This window comes from Alexandromys fortis, unplaced genomic scaffold, assembly GCF_014885135.2.
Source record: "Alexandromys fortis isolate MF-2015 unplaced genomic scaffold, M_Fortis_MF-2015_v1.1 scaffold_14, whole genome shotgun sequence".
In the NCBI taxonomy this organism is placed as follows: Eukaryota; Metazoa; Chordata; class Mammalia; order Rodentia; family Cricetidae; genus Alexandromys; species Alexandromys fortis.
In genome coordinates this window covers 14,112,174-14,134,855 of record NW_026067910.1, presented here as the reverse complement: position 1 = coordinate 14,134,855, position 22,682 = coordinate 14,112,174, and positions in this window count along the sequence as shown.

Below are 22,682 nucleotides of genomic sequence, written 5' to 3'. Positions count from 1 at the left end.
TGGCTGACAATGAGGGCTGACTGAGAAGCCAAGGACAATGGCACTGGGTTTTGATTCTACTGCATGTACTGGCTTTGTAGGAACCTAGTCTGTTTGGATGCTCACCTTCCTAGACCTGGATGGAGAGGGGAGGACCTTGGACTTCCTACAGGGTAAGAAACCCTGACTGATCTTTGGACTGCAGAGGGAGGGGGAGCGGAGGAAGGGAGAGGGAAATAGAAGGAGGGGAGGAGGTGAAAAATTTTTTAATAAAAAAGGAATTAGCATACTGATCATAAAAGTATCAACTAATGAAATTATGAGCTGAAGTGCTCTCAGTAAAAATGTACCATTTAAATACACACATTAAGTATTTTCATGAATATTGTATATTTCTGAGGCTACAAATAACTTGGGCAAATATGCACACTACTGGTGAAACAATATGAGACAGGAAGACATCCACATACATTTATGCAACTGTGTTCTCTTTCAGACACTACAGTCTATGGTACACTTCTCACAGCGTATGAGAGAAACAATAGTTGTGAATACCACTGAATACTTGAAAATGTTTACCAAATAATTTCAATGTTTTATTCAACTATATTTTCCAAACAATGTATTTCTTCTAGTAGATATCTTCTTTTCAGTCAAATTTGTGTTGCTCCCATAGGTACTAGAGGATGCATGAAATTACAGATTTCAATTACATTGTTTGGCTTAACAATGCACTACGGGTTTCAGTACTATTTTCTACAATGCCATATTCTAGCATGTAAGTAAAACTGATGAAACATATTAAGAGCCAACTAAAATAACGCATTTTCATTTTAAACCAAACTCTTAACTCTAAGCCTCTGGCTCTGAATGTAAGCACCTCCATTCTCCACTTTGTCATCAAGACACAGTGTTGCGTTACTAAAATGGTATTACCAACTAAGGATTTCCATAAACACAGAAAAAAAATGAAAGTTAGCTATTAAAAATGAACACGATCTACTGTGTACTTGGGTTTTGCCTATGCTATCAACTATGCAGACATGTCTTATCCAAATAATGAACCACGAGCATGAGTTTGGGGCACTCACACATTCACATGAAATTAATCGGCAAACAAAGGAGAGTGGAAACCTTAACTATCTTCTCAAATGCAAATTGGTGTGAAAGAGCAGATTCTCACGCTGCTTAGGTGCACACAAACCACCTAGGGAACTTGTCAAAATTGTGATGTTGATTCAAGGATGATAGATAGCAATCTCACCTCACATTTCCAGAGAGCTCCAAATGATGATGACATTGTCAGTGGACTCAACTTAGCATAACCAAAAATTATATCAGTGAGAAATTTGTTCTTAAGTACCGAAATAATAGGAGTCAATTAATGCTTGTTGGTTTTACTTAAGTAAAAATACCTTCATGTAGGAAGGTAAATACACTCACCTGGGGATTGCAAGATGGTATCTGCCACGAAGCCTGACAAACTGTGTATCCTTGCTGGGATTACGTGGAAGGAAAAGAGTCAACCAAAACCCACAAGTTGTCCTATTTTATTGTCATATTTTATGACAGATTATTTTCCTAATTATCAATATATTTTAAGTATCAAAATAATGCCTTACTCTTCTCTACATTTGTTTTTCTTCTATGGCTCAGATAACCTAGATATTTACTACAGATTTCTGGAACAATGTAACTTTCACATACACCAAATGCATTTCATTTGGAAGACATGCATTACCAAGATGCAAATGTTACACACACACACACACACACACACACACACACACACACACACACACACCTCTAAGATCCTTAATCACAAAGGTAGTTTTTAAAAACTGGCTCTTATTGATCTACTCTGGCATGGTGAAAATCATTCCCTGTATTCTTTTTCATTAAAGGAGATTTACTTTTATTTGTCAATATTAAATAAAGGCACAATTGCTTAATAAAAATAAACTATAAAAGAGCAGCATAATACTATAGCTAGTCATGGGTTTCAAAATCTTTACCCGTTTTTCTCTATTTTTATTTCCTTGGTTGGTATGTTTACTTTAGTTAATTTTTAAACAGATAAAAGTTGCGTGTATATATGATACAATTTATTTTTGAAGCAAAATACATCATAAAATAACAAAGTGAGCTAGTTTATATACTTATTGTCTCACATTCTTATTTTAAATTATTTACATATTTGTTATGTATTTACTTGTATGTATGTAGGCCTATGAAAGTTTGTTAGGATGATATTTCTGCAAGAGCCCATGGAGGTCAGAAAAGGATGTCAGATCCCCTGCAGGTTGAGTCATAGGTGGTTGTGAGTCACAATATGGCTGATGAAAAACAGACCTTTTCCTCTGTAAGAACAGTTAGCACTCAACTGCTCATCCATCTTTCTGGCTCCTTCTTATTATTCTTCAGTGAGACTATTTAATTACCATTTTCTCAGCATTTTTAAAAACTCTAAGTGTCTGTGCCTATAGCCATTGTGTGTCTAACAGGTTTTAACATTAACTTGAATCCTTTGGAGATCTGACAAACACCCTCTCCAAACTGCCACTGTCTGGTAACCAGCATCCTAAGACCACACTTCTATAAATCCATATGTTCAGAATCTATATGTAAGTGGAATCACACGGTATTAGTCATTCTGTTCCCCGTTTGTTACTCTTAATGTGAGGTCTTCTGTTAAGTTCACAAATGGCATGTTTCTTCTTTGTTTTTGTTGTCCAAACAGGAGTCCATTTTGTATATATACCTTGTATATATTTTGTTTATATACCTTCACCTATTCATTCATTGTCAAATGTTTGCCTTGACTATTGCACAAAATGCTGTTATGAATATGGATATGAGAAAACATTTTTTCTTTAAATTTTCTTTTCTTTTTTTAATTTTTTTTATTTTTCCATTCAAAAATTTACACTTCCTCCCCTCCTCCCATTCCCCTCCTGTTTCCCCACTACTTTCTTCCCTCCCCCTCCCTCCTTAAGAGAGGGCAGGGAACCTTGGCCTGTGGGAAGCCCAACCCGCCCCCCACCCCTCATCCAGGACTAGGAAGCTTTGCATCCAAATAGATTAGGGTCCCGAAAAGCCAGTACATGCAGTAGAAACAAGTCCCAGTGCCTTTATCAATGGCCTCTCAGTCAACCCCCATTGTCAGCCACATTCAGAGAGTCCGGTTTGATGGCATGCTCATTCAGTCCTAGTCCAACTGGTTTTGGTGAGCTCCCATTAGATCAGGCACACTGTCTCAGTGGGTGGGCCAACCCATCCACTGACTTCCTTGCTCATCTTCTCCCTCCTTCAGCTCTTCAACTGGACCTTGGGGGCTCAGTCTGTTGCTCTGATGAGGGACTTTGTCTCTATCTCCATCCATCGCTGAACGAAGACTCTATGGTGATATTCAAGGTAATCATCAGTGTGATAGTGGGGCAAGGCCAGTTCAGGCACCCTCTACTCCAAGGGTGCTAGGACCTAGCTGAATATGAAGATGAATATGGTATGTACTCACTCTTTAGTGGACTCTAGCCATAAACAAAGGACATTAAACCTATAGTTCACAAGCCTGGAGAAGCCAAATAACAAGTGAACCCAAAGAAAAACATATATAGATCCTCTTGAAACTTGGAAGCAAACAAGATTGCTGGGGAAAAGTTGGAAGCATGGAGGTGGGAATGGGGATGGGAGTGGGGGAAGGGTATGAGGGGGATAGAAGGGAAAAGAAAAAGAGTGGAGAGTGCTTGGGGGAGTGGGAGGATGGAGATGGAGGAAGGACAGATATAGGAGCAGAGAAGAAGATATCTACATTAAGGGAGCCATTTTAGGGTTGGCAAGAGACTTGGCTCTAGAAGGGATCCAAAGTGCCCATGAGGGAATATTTTTAAAGCACTGATTTTAATCCCTTAGATATGCAGTCAGCAGGAAGATGCTAGGTTGCTTTTCTTGCATTGATAGACTGCAAAGCTGTTTTCTGCAATGACTGTACAAATTGATGTTCTCTTCACCATGTGCATGTGATTCTTCCCTTACACCACTGTACATTAACTCCTTCCACCTCCTGCTGTTTTGGTAATAGACATTATATCATAGATGAGGTGACATGATGTCTCACTTTGGTTTTAATTTTCATTTCTCTGATGACTAGTAATATTGAACACTTTCTTCTTCCTCATTTACACTTCTAGCCATTTCTATCTTCTTTTGAAAAATGTTTATCTTCTGTGGGATTAGATTAATAGAAATGGGTTTAATTATACAAGGTAGTAGTAACAAGCCTGAGCTATTGGCTGAGCATTTATAAGTAATCTTAAATCTTTGTGTTGGTTATTTTGGACCAGGTAGTTGGAACACGAAAACTCTTCCTGCAGTTGTAGGTATTAATGTTAGTTTCCATCTAATGGAGGAGGAAGTCTCTCTGAGGATGGCTTACAGACAATGATATATAGGTATAGCAGGATGTTGTGAAGTTTCTTTATCAGAGCAGTAGTATTTGGGTTTGTGTATGTAGTCTTAGTTTCCTAGCCATCAGAACCTATTTCACTACAGGCATAGGTTCCAGATTGTGCAGTGAGAGTTAAATCTAATCCCACCATTTTCTTTAAGGTATTAAGATGTTATAGCTAAATCTTTAATATATCTCTAGGTGTTTTATTGCATGAGATACAGTCTAATTTTAGTCTTTTATCACATAGATATCCATATATATATATATATGTATATATATTACATATATCAGATAGATATTTATCACATAGATATATGTCCCAATACTGTTCAATGAAAACAATCACTCATTTTATGTTCTTGCCACTTTTATCAAAAATAAAATATCAATATTTGGAATGTTTACATGATTTTTCTATGATATTTGCTTAGTTTGTGTGTCTGTGTATATGCCAGTACCCTGATATTTTTCTTATTATAGGTTTTAAATATATTTTCCTCCATCCTGGACTTCTTGTTCAAGATAATAGGCTTTAGATATTCAGGATCTTTCATAATTTACTTTAGATCTTATAGTTATCTTTTCTATTTGTGTAAAAAAATATTCAGAATTTTTTTTGAGGGAGTTAAGACAGGGTTTCTTTGTAGCTTTGGAGCCTGTCCTGGAATTAGCTCTTGTAGATAAGGTTGTCCTCAAACTCACAGAGATCTGCTTGCCTCTGCCTCCCAAGTGCTGGGATTAAAGGCATGCACCACCACCACCTGGTTAATTTTAGAATTCTTGTAGAGATTGTATTGAATGTACAGATAATGTAGAAGAATGTGAATATTTCAATAATATTAATTTTTCTAATCTATGAACATGGAATGTCTTTCTAATTATTTTTTTCCAATTTCTTACAGCAGTGTTTGGTAGGTTTGACCATATAGGTCCTTTACTTTTTTGGTTAAATATATTCCTAAATTTAGCTTCTCGTTTTTCCCTTTTGCTAACTATTGAAATATGAGATCTTTTTCTTGCTTCTCTCTCAGACAGTTTGTTGCGAATGTGTAGGAATAATGCCGGCCTTTGTGGGCACTGTTGTCCTTCCTAATGAGAACAATTAATTTCTGATCAAGTTGAGTACTTTAACGGTAACTGTTTATGCTTGAGTCATTACATAGCAAAACTTGCAATAGGAAATTTATTTGGTTCTGTTTTCTGACTTGGCATCGCAACTTCTTTTTCCTACTTGGAAATGTTACTTATTAATACTTCATCTGTTTTATTCCCTAAAGGGAATTCACTAGTTCTTTCTCACAAATTGTCCCCACAAATAAAATTTTCTTTAATAGGTCTTATTTTTAATGTGTTTCATATTTATCCACATACTCTTTAGATCTCTAGTCCTAATAAAGACATGGTAGAATCATTTAGTTTTTTTATCACTTTTAATATAAAAGACCTTTTGAAGATAGGCTAAATATATTCTGAATATAGGTCAAAGCAAAACTCAGACACAACTAATAACATCTTAGCCTCACACAGATGAATCAGTCTTCAGACACCTAACAAAATGCTTTGAATATGCCATTTCAGTATTTCTAAGGTTATATCAAAATTGGTATTTAAAATATAATAAATAAAACTAGTCAGTAATTGAAGCAAGAAAGTAGGCATTCTGCAAGGATTCACTTCGAAATTTTCACATGCTCCTTGAAAACAGAATACAAAGGTGTATACCAAATACTACATCACAGAAAATCAATATTGAAAAGGTCTTGATGTCACTCAATGACAAAGGACAGGGTACACAGTCAGCTGTCAATGAGTCCATGTTTTCTCTTATTTTTTTCCCAGCCATCAGACCAAAGATTTCACCTGTATTAAGACTCACAGGGATTCAAAATCTAGTGACAAACATTTCTGCCTGTAGCTGGAACAGGAGAGAACTGGGACAATGTTTTAACTCAAAGTCTGCATCTACTCTATTTTGTTATTATAACTTACATTGGTTGAAAGGAGTGATAATCTAGGATATTTGCCAATACTTCAGAAAAAAAAATTTCCAGTCTGTAGGAAACTTGTAAACTTGTTCAAATTCTCCTTAACAAGTTGACTGTGTGCTACATTAAATTATTTAGGCAAGATCCTTTTCTAATCTGTTGAAATCTACAGAAAATGAAAATATTGTGTGTGTGTGTGTGTGTGTGTGTGTGTGTGTGTGTGTGTGTGTGTTTGGGGAGACCAAGGTTATCAGCTGATATCTTCTAGTACTGCTTTCACCCTAATTTTTCTGAGGCAGGGTCTCTCATTGAACCTGAAGCTCATCAGTTTGACTAAACAAGCCCCTAAGGATCTATCCAGTACAGGAATCACAGGTTCACGCCAAGATTTTGTCTTTAACAAGGATAATGAAGACATGCACTCAGCCTGTACACTTAACCTACTGATCTAAATCTTCAGTTCTTCCCCGTTTTTAAATACTTAGGTTCTAATAGTGCCAATTCTCTTGAGAATATTCAGAATGTACCCATACAATCATTTGCAAATACTGACAAACTTATCTAAAATTTATATGATGAAGATATCTAAATATCAAGCTATGTAGACAATCCTGAAAGAGAGCAAAGGAGAAAAACTTGCCTTTAAATATTTGCTGTGAAGTTTGTAAAAATTGTTATTATATGTCATGTTAATGGGAAATTGTTATGTGTCATATTAATGGAAAATTGGTAAAACAACAGAAACACAGGAATAAAATATAGGCACATATAAAAATAAATGTATTTTGGTAGAATTTCTTGCATAATTCAATAAAAAGAATAACATTTTAAGTGAGTACACTGATATGTATATGTTAAATGCTGCACACAGAAAAATTTTTAGGTTGATTCATTCCTAATACCTTTCTCAAAATTAACTCTGAAGGCTACAAGACCTAATGCAGAACAAAAAGACATATGCTTTCATGGGAAAACAATGTATCCTAGAGATAAAGAAATATTTTCTTAAAAAGACACACACGCAAATATCAATGAGTGTAACAGGAAAAGGTACATTAACTTGTCTCTTCATAAATATTAAAGACTCTTGTTCACCAGTATCATGTAAATATAAAAAGCAAATTAGCTTGAAATAAATTATATTTCATATGAAAATGACCTGAATTAAGATAACTGAAAATCTAATAAAAGAGAAATCAATAAAGTATAAAAATGGAAATTGTTTGACAGAAAGTTCACTAAAAATGGTATTTGTTAGGAAACAAGGACACATGCAGATGCCAACATTGTTAGTCATCAGGGAACTGTTAATAAAACCACAGCTAATTACAACTACGCCCATGACAGAATAGCTCAAATTAAGAGGATAATTAAAAAGAAGTTACAACACTAAAAGCTGGAAGAATGCAAAGCAGTTGGGCTCATTCATCCAATGGTGGCAAACTATAAAAATCATACAGTCACTAGAGGAAACTGATAGTTTCTTAATGTTGTAGCTGTCCTGAATAATCAAACCCATCTCTAGCTTTTACAAAGAAGAAAATAAAACATAAGCACACAAACTTGTATTGTGGTGCTCACTGAAGTTTATTTACATTTACAAGAACTGAAAACAAAACTAATGTCCATCAATAGGGGTATAAAATGTTGTGGTATATCCATGCAGTAGAATGCCACTTAGGAGTACAAAAGGGAAAATGAATGTTTCAACTGCATAAAGAAACCTAGAACTCATTTATAAACAGAGAAATTTTCAGAGCAAAATAGAATATGATGCATTTTTTGAAGTTTAATAATGATCAGAGCTAATCTATGAAATACCCACCAATGTAGTAGTGGCACAAACAGCATGGGAAGAATCAGCCACTTTCAGACTGGCTGTAAGCCCCACTCCACACCATGAAACACATATCTGCCAATATTATCAGGCCATGAACGAGTGACTAAACATGGCATAGACCCTAAAGGAGAATCTACTACTATTTTTTTCTGATAAATGTGCATCATATTAAACCCACTCTTAATGACTTATAATCATACTTCTAGATTAACGTGTCTCTCAATTCTCTGAGAGAAACTTCTGTTTACAGTAGATCATAACTAACTTTGGAACCCACAACTGGAAAACATGCAAAGAATTGGAGAATGCAGTTCAGCTCTAAATGGGCATTTATCTCTATCACACTCCCTCCTTCTAATGCTCAACAATCATTGCAGAAGAGAAACTGAAAAACAATGTAAGAACAAAAGGCAGTGAATGACTGTAAGAGCATAATGGTTTTCTACGACAAAAGAAGACACTGCACATATGAACTCACAGTGGTTATGGCAACATTCATAAGACCTGTCCCACCACGGACAAGGGAGATGAGAAAGGAGTTAGTCAAACATGCTCCAGTGGAATGCTATATAGGTATATATGGGCAGCAAAAATTGGACTTGATGCTTCTTTGTTAGTTTGTTTGTTGAGAGGACATAAATTTGGGCAGGGGAAGTAGGGAGATCTTGAAGGACTTGAGGAAGGGGAGTTAGTTATGATTTAAAAAAAAGTGTTGTGCCAACTTCTCAAAGACTTAAAGAATAGAGAAACGTAGAATTTATTTTTTTCTCAATGGCAAGTAGCAAGTGTCAGAGAATGAATAGGAACTCCAGGGAACATTCTGTGTTGGTGGAAATGCTCTGTATTTCATCTATTGTTGGTCATGTGGCTTATGCTTTGCCAAAATTCACTTATACTACACCCAAGACCTGTGCATATTCACAAGTAAGGAAGGAATAGAAAGGAAAAAGAAAACCAAGGCAAAAACAACATTCAGCCCTTGAATCTCTCTGAATACAGACAAAGCTCTGAGCTGCCCCCACGCTCTTGCCAGCAGGCCTTCCCAACCTTGATTGACTGAACCCTCAAACTGTGAGCCAATGTAAACCTTCCCTTCTCTAAGATGCCTTTGTCAGGTGTTTTATTGCAGAAACAGAAAAATAATTAATACAATGGGAAAACACACATCCACATCCACTTTCACACACACACACGCACACACACACAAACTTCTAAGAGTTGGCATTTTTTTTTCCTCTTTGAAAGTGGTAGAGTTGGCAATTGTATGAGCTTGTACGGAATTTGGGGGAATCTTTTAACCCTGTAATTGTGTTAGTCTCACAATAGAGTAACACAGGAGCTTTAAATAAGAGTGGTGTCTGGGGCTCACCAGACTTTCTGCTTCTGTTTTTTTTTTTTTTTTTTTTTTTTTTTTTTTTTTTTTTTTTTTTTTTTTTTTTTTNTTTTTTTTTTTTTTTTTTTTTTTTTTTTTTTTTTTTTTTTGAGGGTATCCCAAGCATCAGATTTTCTAAAATTCCCCGGGTAATCCTATTACTACGGCAGTCCGGAAATCTCTCTCAGGACTCTTGCTGAAGGCATGCGCTATTGCTTCTTGATTTGGATAACCATTTCCAACAGAGGGCATTGTCATTACAAAGTCTGCTACAAACTGCATCAGTTGGCACTTTGCTATCTCTCAAACTAAAGAAAGCATTATGATTCCCACATACAAATCAGGATGCTTCAAGTACATGCATTAACTTGACAAAGAATAAATTTAATTAACTAAAAAACAAAATCAGTAACATTTTCCTTAGTACCAATCAACTGCAGTTCTAAGGCCTGCAGCTTTCATTTTCCCTTGACACCCATATACATATCCTAAATCTCTCCACTTACATTTATAGCATGTCTCCTCCACTACTTCAAAATGTTTTAACAAAAAATAACATATTATACTCCTCGCACACACACTATATCATATCACTTTAAGTATTATTGAGAATCAATAATTTATGTTGTTCTGTAGAGCAAACTCAACTTCATTTGGCACCAAACTGCTCAGAGCAATGAGTGGTCTTCCCTTTGGTGCTGGAGAAAATCAAGACATTCAAAGCCTTTCTCCTATCCAGTAAGGTCCAGGCAAAGAAGTAAGAACATGGTAGAAAAGTATGTTTCTTAACATCTGTACTCTACTCTTTTTTTTTTTTTTTTTTTTTTTTGTCAACTAACAATATAGCAAGTCATGTTTTACTGGATATGGCCTGTTCATTCTGAGAAGAGGGCTTGTGGAAGAAAAAGCTGTTTGCATTGCTGTCACTAGTACTTTACTACGGTGCTGTTATTGACACTGTGCACACACTTCACATCTCATAAGCACATCACGCTACAGTTTCATAAATTGCCTATCAACAATAGTGCATCAGCTTTTCATGGGAAGAGTGCTTGGAGCAGACTGAATAATTTAACACCAGCTAATAAAAATGTCCAGTGCAGTTTGATACCCTTTAACCTTTAACTCATTGGAGAAATGCCCCATCACATCTCTATTTTATTGGTGTTCCATTATTCATAATAGGCACTTGTACTTGACAATTCTGCAACATAGATTACCTTCTGCTCAGCCCACACATGTGCGTGTGTGCGTGCGTGCACACACACACACACACACACACACACACTCAGAGAGACAGAGACAGAGACATTGTGGAGTAGAATTCTTCAGGAATCGACCCTTGGAGTGCATTTCCTGGGAGGAGACACAGACATTTCTTGCTCCTTGGACTTTTCCCATGTTGAGTATTGAATCTGTGGTATCAGTGATAATGACGTTTGAATAAAACAGCCCAGTCCTTCCCTGTACACTCTTTTCAACTACAAGAGCAGCCAAAGTGAACAGAAAAACAGGTTTCCATTTTAGACCACACCAAATTATTCTTTTCACTCAAGCCAATGCCTTCAGTATAGATTTTTTAAAAATAGCTTCTTCAGAAAAATGGTCAAAATGTTACCCATGGTATTTATGGTTGATGGTTTCAGTTAGTTTCTTGGCATTTTCCAACACATATTTATTTTCTTGGACTCAAGTGCAGATGATTATCCCTAAAGCAAAATACAAGCTGTGTTGATAAGTGTGTGTGTATGTGTGTGTTTGCATCTGTGTGCTTGTGTGTATGTGTGTTTTGTTTTGTTTTTTGAACCATTCAAAAGCAATAAGCCATTTCAGAAGCAATACATATGTTCTACTGGACATAGTACAAAGAAAACCATCCTCATTTTTTAAATATATAATACAGAGCTCGGTCTGGGCCTAACCCAAGAAAAAGAAAGGTGAAATAATTTATAAGTCAAGCAGGACCCATAAGATTGAAGAAGGTATTCAGTGTCTGTTTATAAAAATTGTATAGAAATATTCATTATATAATGGTTAAAATAACATGAAAATGCAGACCACATTTCCTAAACATCAGAGCAATATTTGTGCTTTAAATCTATCATCACATAAAACATAATGAAATTTTAAGCAATAATGGCACCTTTGTAAATGGCATTATTATTTTTATTCAGAAGCAGATTGAAGTAGTTAGGAGACTATTGGTTGACCTGAGACATTTTCTACATGAAATGTAAACTTGACATTTTTCTTTATAAACCTTCATCCAATATGTCTAACCCATCTAAATATAAAGTGAATTCTTCTGCCCAAAACTTTAATCTGAACAGGTAAGAAAGTTATATAAATTATTATTTATATTTTGTATAACAAACTACCCCGAAGCTCAATAACTTACAAATGAAAAACACTCATTAGTTCTCAGTGTGTGCGGAGAATTTGGGAGTGACTTCCCAGAGTGTTTCTAACAGAGGGCCTCCTTAGTCTTGTGAATGGGCAATCGGAACTTCTGCAGAGCTGTGACCATGTGAAGAACTTACTAACACGCCCGGCAACTTAGTGTTCATTGATGGAATTAGTCTCCAACTCCTTACCACAGAGATATCTCTGTAAGGACTTATGAATGTCCTTAGTATGATATGGCATCTGTCTTCCACATAACAGAAAGGTAAAATTCTGGCACTGAGGTCACAAGAGTGGGAGAGCTGCCCTCCCCCATCCAGCTCTCCCACACCATCTGTAACATTCTGGAGAGCAGGCCTTGCACCTCCCCTAGGCAACACAGTAGAGCTGGCCATGATAGTGTAAGTAGGGGAGAGTGGATCCTGAGGGAATGAAAGCAGAACAACCAGCCCCACCCCTTGCTCATTGCAGCAGTGATGAGCTAGCAGGGACAATGCTGGAGAGCTCACCTTGCTGTTGAGGATAGTGGAGAACTGGAGGGCTGACTAATCCTACAGCTGCCAAGGCTCAGAAATAGGGTTATGAATTGTCCTGCTCCTACATCTGTCCACCCCATTTATGATCTGCTGGAGCACATGAAGGGGCCTGACCTGCAGAACCAAAGCTGCACGATCTCCACAACATTGGGCAACAGCAGGATATCCACGAAAACTCTCAGTAAGGGCTCAGCATTGATGGTGTTGTAGAAATCAGAGGCCTCGAACCAGACCAATGACTCTTTGAAGTGAACACTTGCAAGTAAAGATGTATGAACAAAAGGGCTTACTGCGTAACTCATTGTGTTGTGACGATATTTTTTCTTCTTTCCCCCTTTTCTTTTTTCTCTTAAATTTTGGTGTTTTTTTTTTTTTGAGGGGGGACTGTTGCAGGGAAATAGGGCAGTTGCAAAGGGACAGGGAAATGAATGGGTTCAAGATGCATGATGTGAAAGGCACATTAAATAAATAAAAGGAAAATATATTTTTAAAAATAGAGGCAAATTTCTGTTTGTACCGATTTTAGGAAAGCATTTGGCAAAGTATTTTATTTATTTATATTTTTGTCTACTTTCAACAAAAGACTGATAAGAGAAAGAAATGTGATAAGAATGAATGGTAGGGCTATTAAATAATGTGGGTCCTGACTGGCAGTTGTGCTTTGGATATTGTTTAAGGTTAAAAGAATGTTAACAAAGAGAGTGAACTGGCTAGTGATGAAACACTGAGATTCTGAAATTTGTGCTTTAATTCTTATAAAGTACTCAGAAAAGACGGAGAGTGCAAGTTTATTTTATTTTCTGATAGAATATTAGAAGGACTGTCTCCTGAGCTATCCTAAGATTATATCATACCACACTAGATCATTCTTCACTGTGGGAAGATATTTGTTCATTGTGACACTTGGTGACATTTCTGATAAACAAGTGCTTCATTAGGAGCCAGCACATTTTCATTTGGACTTAACTCTCCCCACCCCTTGCTCTGTGCCTGAAACACTGCAGACATCTGTTCAATGAGTGAGTAATAAAGACTCAGTTCTGAATACATATTTTACAGGACACAATACTCTGGGTGTGGTGGCAGACACCTTTAATCCCAGCACTTAGAAGGCAGAGGCAGGCAGATCTCTAACTTGGTCTATAAAGCAAGATCCAGGCAACCAGGACTACTTGGAGAAATCCCGTCCTAATTTTTTTTTTTTAAAAAAAAGCATACAACAACATCTTTTCTAGATTAAAAGAAAATTCAAATGAACAAATGTGCTATTAAAAACACAAAATTTAGTAAATATAAATTTAATATAAAGAGGATAGTATGTAACTACTACAAAAACAATAGTAACCAATCGCAACGTTGGCATACATTAATAGAAGTGGGAAAGCCCAGCAGTGACAGATATTAATTGCCTTATGTAATGGAATTCCATTCTGTTGACTTACATTTAGAGAAAATAAGTCTAAATGAACTGTAGAAGTAATTACAGATAAAATTTCTGAAAAAAAAGTTTATAAAAATAATTCACTGAAATAATTAGAAGTTATTAACTTAGAATAAAAAGTCCTGAGTTGCAAATACATTGAAAAATACCTCTCTGATAACTAGAGTCTATGTACTATAGAAATGAAATTAGAATAAAGGAATGAAGTTTTAAAGAGATACCTCTAGGCTTAAAGAAAACAATGAACTTCTGAAACTATACCTTTTGAAGAATGCAGCAACATATCTTGAAACAACATGGATACCTTTTATCTGAGGATCTTCTAGTGTTTACCAATCAAGTTAATAGTCTCAAAATACTTTGATATTCATGCCTTCTTGACAACTGCGCAACTCTTTGAGACAGCAAAAGTCGAAGCATGATACAAAATTTTCAAAATGCTTCCAGATCCAACACATATTTGCCTGGAGTGTTTTTGTTTAGGCCCAGTTTGAGGTTTTTATTGATAGCATTTTATATGATAGGATATAAACCATTTTCCCCATCTCTCTGAAGTGAGCGGTGCTTATCTCTACATAAATTGTGTGGACATTTGTTTGGTTGGCAAAACTATCTAATATATACAACTGGTGAATCTTGTATGAGTCAGGCAAGGAAAAAACTAAAATCAAAACTGAAAGCAGAAGTGAAAAAACTACAAAAATTCCTTAAATTAGCCCTTGAAAGACCCTGTCTTGTTCCTCACAGCCCAGTTGTGTAGCACACTGTGCATCCTCATTGCCTCTTGCAGCAGTTCGAGTTCTCCCTTGATTACCTGAACACACATGGTTTTAGAGACACTTAGCCATTAACTGAAAGAGAGGTGTTTCCTCTGGCCCAGGCAGGCATCCCCCATGTCTCCTGGGAGAAAATAGGATTCCTCTCCACCGCAAACTGGAGAATTCCTGGAGAGCAAAGGAGAAGGACTGTGATGAGTCACCCAAGGTTATTTCTGTGTTCCGCTCTCCGCATTGGAATCCAGTGACATCTTTTCGAAACAAGTATCAGAAGTATCACAGGCGCGTGACAGAAGGGTTGCTTTCTGCTGTCTTTACCTAAACCTTTTACCCACCAATTAATTAGCCTCAATTACTCTTGTTACTACTTAACTCCACTGTTTTCTGTCCTCATGTCTGGCTTGCTCCTAGGGTTTCTCTGCTACACACTCGGCTATCCATGTGTGTACTGCTGACTCTGTCCACCCCTTTGCTGTCTGCATGCAGTTTGCTGAACCTGCCACAGGAGACATTATCATCTCTCTTCACACAGAGCAGTGCGCTTTCCACACTTAATCTCATTCATGTGCTACCTGACTACTACAACTTTTACTTCTCTTCTTTTCTTTCTCTCTTTTAATAATTTTTTTCTGCACAGAAAACTGTGGCTCTTATAAGATCACAGACATTAGACTCACAGAAACTAAACAACATTGGACTTAACAAAATACAAGCCTATGGTATAATGCTTTGATAGATCAAAAAATGCTCATAAACATGAAACAAAAACTAATTAATCACAGTTACAATAACAAATTTTGCTCAGGATAATGAAGAGGACATATAGTGATATAAAATAGAAAGCAAAATCACATGCAATAACAAATTCAGCATGTCCCCACTTTAGTGCTGAATTCTATCCCCACTGTCATTGTAGTTTCCTTGATTCGTGAATAAGGACAAAGTTCACGTGAAAATTGCATCTATTACTCAACAGGCTTTTCTTTTTTATGAAGGAACTTAATGCTTTGTAAAGTTAGGAAGAAGCAAGTTACTGCCTTGGAAATATCTAAAATAAATTCAATCCGTGTTAAGATAAAGAGGGCTAAATACGGGGTGGTGTTTTTCAAGGGTAACCTCTGAATCTGTTGAAGTGTTTATCAACAGAATGAAATAGTTGTTAGCCAGACTTAAAAATGTGTCCCAAGGAATTAAAGGCCCCTTTTAGCTGACAAAGTTTATTGTGAATTCAGCGTCATCCACCCTAATCCCAAAGGATTCTTCACACCTGGGCAATCACCCAAGTGCTATTTAAGTTCATGTCTCAAATTAACTCAGTTATATGTTATATGTAATGAAAACTAACAGCCCAACAAATAATTTTACTTCATAAACATATCTAACAAGTGAAGGAAAGAATCCTTATTCTTTACGAGCCAAAGTTTCCACTCAATGTCTCAGACAAGGCTTCTTCAACACATACAAAAAAAAATGAGTTAGAAGAATGAGACTCTCATAAAAAGCTGAGCAACTCAGAGAAAGTTTTTCCTCCTCTAGTAATGATGTCCAGGCCAGGCGCCTGCCAAAAACACTCATTTTGGAAACATTATTTGTCTTGCTGTTCACTCAACATCCACCACATAAACTGTGTTTGCTATAAACAGGGTAGTATCCGTGGTGTCCCATGTAACACCAATGGAAGGAGACCCTGCCTGTAAGTATCTGTGGCATAAAGCCAAAGGCAGAACACCCTTATTTAAAACATAATAACGAGGCATCAGGAAATTCTCTGAGGATAAGGACTGTATTTCTTTATGCTAGGAGAGCAGGCAATTTTTTGTAATTGATGATACCTCGTTGTGTTGATTCTGTCCAATACGGTCTGAGAGAGGCCCTGGGGAACTTGTGGTTACTGCAGGACCAGATGATGGCATCTAGGTGGTAAAGATAACATCCACCATAAGGGAACGATGCGGCAGGATGTGTGGACACACAACGGGCTGGGTTGCGGGGACTCTTTGGCTTATCGTGATAGAATTCTAGGGTAGGTCAGGAGATGCTCTCCAATGGTTGATCTCCTGAGGTTTTCTTTTCCCACAGTACTTGGCAGCCCAGAATGGTGGCAGTAGGCAAGGGAAGTGACAAGTGGCGCCCTCTAGTGTTAGAGTTCCAGGCAATCTTGCAGGTAGTACCCCCTAATCCTTGGTAGCTGCCTATATTATAATCTTGGTAGCAGAGACCTTGGCTCTGAAGACTAGTCAGTTCTTGAGCTTGTCTGGTAGCCAGGACCTGTAAGTCTTCTTTCTCTCGCTCCTTGAGACTTTTTTCATCTTTCTTTAAACCACTCACCCCACTTAACTCTAGCTCTGATTCTTCATCTTCCTACAGTAGACACCTGGGGTTTTTTTTGTTTTTTGTTTTTTTTTCTTTTTTGCTTTTTGTTTTTTCTTATCAGGAACCCCCCACAGCTCAGCAGTTACTGACCAACCTGCTGACTAGGGATGGCAGCCACTGTGGGAACTATGCTATTGAGCCAGGGTAGGAGCCAGAGGATACATACGCTGCTTGGAACCCAGGGATCCACTCAGGAATCAGTCACGGATATGGGGAGGATCATTCAGGCATGGGTGCCCTTTGCCAGATGAGTGAACCCAGATCTGTGGCTGCTCCCAGCAGACAGGTCCACCACCATATCACCACCTCTTTTGTGTGTAGGCAACCATGCTAAGACTTCCACTGCTCATTCAGCTGCCCATAAAATGTTGCCAGCAGACTGTGCTGGTCATCGGAGGCCCACAGCTCAGACACCAGAAGCTGGATGCCTGCTCCACTGTCCAGATGCCCACCATTGTTAATCAGAAGCCAGCTCAAGTTCTTTGGCTGTCAATCAGAAACTGCCATTGCTGCTGCCTCTTTGTCGCCATTGTTGTCTTAGAGGTTATTGCTGTCACCTCCACTGTCTTCTTTCTGCTCTTTCTTCCTGATCATGCTTTGATCTGTTACTGGATCTTGGCAAGAGGAGACAACCTGAGAGTAGCCTTACTGAGCTAACCCAGCAGCACAGCCGTGTCTCTCATATGCCTCTGTGAGTGAGCCTGTGTAGCCAGCTTGTCTAGCCTAAAAAGGGATGTTCGGGCCAATCACAGCCATTTGTTTTGGACCATCACAGCCACTTCTCAAGGCCAATCATAGCCTTCCACCTTAGCATCAGTCTCTCCATCAGGGACGTACTTCATTCTGGCCAAGGTGGACACTGTTACAGAGCCATCTAGAGTTCACCGAGGCTTATTTATAATAGCAAATGTCTGGTACAAACTGTTTAAATGGCTCTGGCTCAGGCTACACCTTTGGGAGCCATGGTATTCAGTCCTGGCATAATTGTCTCAAGGTGTCTGTGGTGGCTTCATGATGGCTGGTGCTGGCACGAGGCTTGTCCTGCTGGATATAGGGCTGGGTCTTTTCACTCAGGGCAGCAAAAGAGATTCTAATAGCTGCTTTGGGGGAAGATAAATCACTGTGCATCCAATGCCTGTATTTATAGCAAATTGGACATCAGGGTGTGCACAATCTAAATTGAAAGAACTCATCACTAACCCTAACAGTGATATAACAATACTTCAACAATGCTTAATACCTGCTCAGTGCTCCAGGGAAAGGGGTCTCCTCCAGCAGTCTCAGAACTACGTTCAGTTATAGAATCTTCCATGAAAATAATCATACACCCTTATAAGAAAGGGGGGTCTCAGTCTATAATAGGCAAGTCCCAGAAAGGTCAGGATCTTTCCAAGCAGACTGAAAAAAAAAATCAAGTGGTTAAAAAATATGGTTTTCTCTAAGTCATGGATGTTTCTTCCAACAAACAACCTACACGCAGTTGATCATTGTGTCAATACAGACCAAAATTGCTGATTTGAGATTGCAAACACTTATGGCTAATTAAATCATAAATTGAAACCCCAAGGTTCTCAAAGTTATAAAAGGCAAATATGTATTTAAAAGTCATTTTGAGGGGGAGAACAATAAAGTAAGCAAGAAACAAAAAGTGCTCACACAAGTGTGTGGTTGTGGGGAGGTGTTCCTGTCAGTCTCAGCTTCACTGCTGATTGGCTAATTGAGCTCTTATGTCAGAGAGCCTCAGCAGCTTAAGTTAAAGCCTAGGAGGAAACTTGGTGGAACCCAGAAGCACTCTTAGGACAGTGCAATACAATTTTCTTTCTTTCTTTCTTTTCTTTCTTTCTTTCTTTCTTTCTTTCTTTCTTTCTTTCTTTCTTTCTTTCTTTCTTTCGGATTTTCGAGACATGGTTTCTCCATAGCTTTTTTTTGGTTCCTGTCCTGGAACTAGCTCTTGTAGACCAGGCTGACCTCGAACTCACAGAGATCCGCCTGCCTCTGCCTCCCGAGTGCTGGGATTAAAGGCGTAAACCACCACCGCCCTGCTGCAATACAACTTTCTTATTGGTCAATTAAGATGGTCTTTAAATTGCTCATTTGAAGACAATGAAAAGAATCTGTAGAAAAGCATGCACTCTTTAGCTGCGACATGTTTTCTAGGGCCTATTTTAGACATTTTATTTTATACTAATCTCATAGAGAAGGAGTCCTCACTTAAATCTGAAGAATTTCACATTTGGGATGGGAGCCAGTGCATAGAATGGTTTACTGAACTATCTCCCACAGGTTAAAAGTATGTTTCAGCGATAAATGAATTATAGTGAAAACTTCAGGAACTGACTGAGAACAGATGATGCATTGCTCACCCTGGTGAACTCCATCTTCAAGGCACGGAGGAAAGGAGATTGGCTTTGGGTACCAGAAAGATCTGTGTTGGATGCAAGAAAGAATTTCCTAGAAGTTAAATTCTTAAGCAGTTCAACTGCTGTGGGCAAGTACTGTATTTTTTCACACTTGATCAGAATTTACAAACAAAATTAATATATTAAGGACAAAAGAAAGTTGGTGTTGACAAAGATTCTGTTATGAAGCTATATCATCTATTAACTACAGTACCTCTGGAAATTTATCTTAACCTTTATGAATCGCACTTTTAGCACTGTAACCAAAGATAATCTTACAATAGGGTAACCAGGTATTACCTGAAGATGCCAAGTTATGAGTTCTTGGATATGTAACTATTATCTTATTTTTTAAAAACGACTTTACATATGAAATTAAATTTAGTATTTTACCATATGAAGAGTCTACTGAGTATTTTTTTTTCAAGAGAGGCTTAAATATTTCAACTCTATTAGGTATCTTTAGAAGACAGAAGGAGAGGACTGCCTCACACAAAAATGCATACGATAAAATATAGAGAAGATGAAGGCAGGAAATCAGGGTTGTTTTTGTTGATGAGAAAATTTCAAGCCATTATGATGGCTAAGTTCCATTGTTGACTTGACTAGATTTAGAATCACTATGCAAACTTATCAGTCTATGATGGCATTTTCTCCTTAACATCCAAGTGATTAAAGCTTAGAACAAAACATGTTTCTCCGTTATTGTTATTATTATTATTACCTTGCTGGTGATTTTTTTTTCTGAAATTGGGCCTCACAGTCCAGGCTGGCCTGCAACTCATAGTTTACCTCATGATGATCTTCAGTTCACAGCCTCCTACCTCCACTTCTGAAAGCCTGTGATTTAGAAGGCATGCTCCACAACGTCTGGCTCCCCATCCATAGTCGTTAAATTGGCAAGTACAAGCATTTACTTAACAAATGGTCTTGTGCTTGAAAGTAAAAAATGCTATCCCCAGAACCATCTAAAGTTTACAGGGAGAGAAACAATGAGGGAGCTTTACATTCTTGACCACAATTTTGAGATGTGTGTCATGATCAGAGTAAGTCGTGATCTTTGAGAACCAAGTTTGGTTATCCAAGGGAATCTACCTAAAGTCTGGATCACAGAGTTCAGCCAGGGATGACTGAAAAGAGGAGAGTTCAAGTAGATTTTACCTAAGCAAAACCTAAAACTTGACATGGCTATGTGTCAGTCTACATAGGTCTAAACTGGGGAATTGGGCACTTGATATCCCCTGCTTCAGAGAGTCAAAGTCAGGTGATCAATGCTATAGGGAGGAGTGGAATAAAATGTCAACTTTTCAGGAGAAAACTTAAAAATCAAAAGAAGAGCATTAGGATTAGATTATCTCATCAACCTTAAACAGTAAAAATATAAACAATGGTTACTATGGACAGGCTGCAGAATAATCCCTAAGAATGAACTTTTAGTTTTAATAAGCATTTATTTACACTTAAAACTCAGGCTGGCCATTTCCTGCTTGGAAGATTAAATCTCAGGTATGTCCAACTAATGATTTCCAGAATAAGATTCATACAAAAAAAGAGAGGAATCCATAAGGAAATCGGGATAGTTTCTTTAGATTTGTCTAATGCTATAGACAAACAACACAGTAGGTGGAGAGTCCTATCTGGCCTTCATCTTGTATATTCAAACAATATGCAAGAATTTAAGATTTAGCGAGGAACTTTAGTTTTCCCAGAAAATATAATATCTAGAAAATACAATAGCTAAACACTTCCTAAGTTATTCTTCAACTCCGAAATCACTACACCGGCACATGTACTTTTGAGTCCCCATTTTGTCACCTACTCATTTGGTGACTATGGGCAACTAGCTAAAGCCTTCTCTTGCTTCAAGCAGAGTTGCAAAAATAAACATCTTAATAAAAATTTCTGAGTGGTGTTACTAAGAAATAAGTAGTATGTATGAACATGTATGTGTTGCCTACACATCTTTATGTGGATATCTGCTCATGTGCTCATGCATGGAGTAGCCGGAAGTGAGTGCCAGATGTTTTTTCCTGATCACTCCCCACCTTATTTTTTGAGACAAGGTCACTCACTGCTCTGAGCTTCACTGACTAGCTGAATTGCCTGACCAACGAGCTCTGGGAATTTGCCTGCCTCTCCTTTTGTCACCAACTCCACACCCAGCTTTTTATATGAGTGCTGTGAATACAGGCTCAGTCCTCATGCTTGGGAACTGGGGATTTTACTAAGTCTCCCTCAGCCCACTTATGAACACATTTATTCAAAAGTAATCTCATATTGTCAATAAGATTTTATATCAGCTGAGGAATACTGATCATAGCAATAGGAACGTCTTCAGATTCAGTGTCTTACTATACTGGCAGCTTATTTTGTGTTATTCAAGACATGTTTTCACTGTTATATGGTGGGTTTGCCTTCTCATAATAATAACTGAAAAACAAAATTGTGTCCATTTTGTAACTCAATCATCCCTAACTCTGATGACTCTCCTGCCTTAACTCTATCAGAAAGAGAAACAGGGTACCATAAGGTAAAAGTCCATTTGGATGGAAAAAAGCATAGCCATAGATAGTCCCTTAGGTCAATGAGCTACATACTGCACATAGTTGTGGAAGCCTTGATGTAGCTACCTCCTTGTGGACCATCTTCCTCCTATTGGTAACATAGCAGTGTGGAAAGGGTAAAACACATTTTAGGTAGATGGCTAGCCATTGCTGCCTCAGTCAACTCTTTTTTTCTAAATATCGTTTTACACATCCACTCTTGCCCTAGACTGTGTGATTCACGCTTCCATCCAGTGATAGAACCTGACTCAAACTGCAGCGATTCTGAAGAATACACTCTTTTCTCCACCAGACTCATGATGTACTATTTATAATCTATTCATCCATGAATCAAAAGGCAAATGCCTTTCTTCCTCACCCTGATACCCAGCATGCAATGTTGCTGCAGGGAAAGGACAATCACCATACAAACACCCGCTGGACAAAGAGAAGATTGTACAGCACATGGCAGTCCCTGCTTCATGTTGGACATGAAATTCTGCCAGGCAGGGTGTAGATCTTGGCAATGACAAAAGCTCTCTGATGAGACTTCGGCTTAGAATTTCATTGTCAAAATGATTCTTT